The sequence below is a fragment of the Sturnira hondurensis genome, unplaced genomic scaffold (genome assembly GCF_014824575.4).
Source record: "Sturnira hondurensis isolate 20B ecotype Veracruz unplaced genomic scaffold, ASM1482457v3 Scaffold0016663, whole genome shotgun sequence".
In the NCBI taxonomy this organism is placed as follows: Eukaryota; Metazoa; Chordata; class Mammalia; order Chiroptera; family Phyllostomidae; genus Sturnira; species Sturnira hondurensis.
Genome location: NW_028089294.1, coordinates 16,926,849 through 16,928,680, shown reverse-complemented (window position 1 = coordinate 16,928,680; position 1,832 = coordinate 16,926,849). Strand labels below are relative to the sequence as shown.

Sequence of the window (1,832 nt, the reverse complement as noted above, 5' to 3'; positions counted from 1 at the left end):
TGACACGCTTCGAAGCCTAAACCCCATTTCGGAAGTTCAGTTCTCCTGAAGTGGAACTTCGCAAGCGCAACACCCTCCTAGAGCTGGAAAGGGCCTACGTGTTTGCTGGGAGAGGGGCGCGGCTCTTCCCTACGAGCATCGAGTTTCCCGAGTGTTTGCAATTCACACACCAGACAAGGACTCATTTCCCAACATACATACAGGGTGGGGCAAAGGTAGGTTTACAGTCGAGTTGTATGGAAATTAATAAAAATACAAGGACAAACTCTGTGTTTCAGGTACTTACAACTGTGCACCTACTTTTGCCCCACCCTGAATAGAGTCCCTACAAATGAATAAGACCAACCCACAATAAAAAGATAGGCAAAAAAAAAAAGCATGAATAATTCCCAGAAAAGGGAATCTAAGTGGGTCTTTAATAAAACGAAGATGCGGCTGCAGCAACAGCCATGAGTATGCTCAGGCTTCAGAAGCGGCCCGCCTCCAGCGTCCTCCGCTGTGGCGAAAAGAAGGTCTGGTCGGACCCCAATGAGACCAATGAAATCGCCAATGCCAACTCCCGTCAGCAGATTCGGAAGCTGATCAAAGATGGGCTGATCATCCGGAAGCCTGTGACTGTCCACTCCCGGGCTCGGTGCCGGAAAAACACCTCGGCCCGCAGAAAGGGCAGGCATGGGGGCATAGGTAAGCGGAAGGGTACTGCCAAATGCTCGAATGCCTGAGAAAGTGACCTGGATGAGAAGGATGAGAATCCTTCACCGGCTACTCAGGAGACACTGTGAATTGAAGATCGACCGCCACATGTACCACAGCCTGTACCTGAAAGTGAAGGCGCACGTGTTCAAAAACAAGCGATTCTCATGGGACACACCCACAAGCTGAAGGCGGACAAGGCTCGCAAGAAGCTCCTGGCTGACTAGGCTGAGGCCCGCAGGTCTAAGACCAAGGAAGCTCGCAAGCGCCGGGAAGAGAGACTCCAGGCCAAGGAGGAGGAAATCATCGAAACTCTGTCCAAGGAGGAAGAGACCAAGAAATAGAGCTCCCCCTCTCTTACCTGTACATTGTGGCCTTGGCAATTACATGGATCAGCCATTGAATAAAGCAGCTTCACCTGCAAAAAACAAAATGAAGATGCTCAGCTTCATCATCATAAGAGAAGTAAAATTTTAAATGACAATGCAATATCACTTTCACCTACAAATTGATTACAATCAAAAGGTTTTATGATACCTCTCCGTGGGAAGGGTGTAGAAAAACAGGCACGCACACCGGTTCGACTTTCTCAAGAGGGCATTTGACATCTATCACGATCATGGGGAAGCTGTGTGCTTGTTAAAGCTTGCAGAACTGTATACTGAAAAGGGCAAATTTTGCTGTATATACTTATAACTTAATTTTTTTAATGAAAAAGTTGATATTAGTCTCATAATAAACCCTCTATTGCCTGTAAGAAGAGTGAGATGGATCTATAGCAATTATTAGCCTACAAATTCTAAAATGTTCTAAGTGAAAAAAAGCAGACTGCAAATGGATATGTGCAGTACATTCCTTTCAAGCAAAGGCAAAGTCACGCTTACTCACGTGCTTGCACACACACTCAGTCTCTAAAGTGCACACGTACCGTGGCTGCCTCTGGGGAGTCCAGGGGCTGGGGGCACTTATTTTTCACTAGATATACTTCCATAATTCTTGGCGTTTTCTTAAAACCATGTGCATATACTACTTTTTCAAGTGCAATAAAACCTTATTAAGTGGGGGGAAAATCCAAACATACATGTGCTCAACCCAAAAACTTACCCGTGTTTTCCAGACTATAAAACGCACTGCCCCCC

At 46.2% G+C, this 1,832-nt stretch overlaps 1 pseudogene; it reads left to right on the top strand.

Moving 5' to 3' along the window:
- The first annotated feature begins 440 nt into the window (after positions 1-440).
- LOC119001248 (60S ribosomal protein L19-like) lies at positions 441-1,121 on the top strand (annotated as a pseudogene).
- The last annotated feature ends 711 nt before the right edge of the window (positions 1,122-1,832 follow it).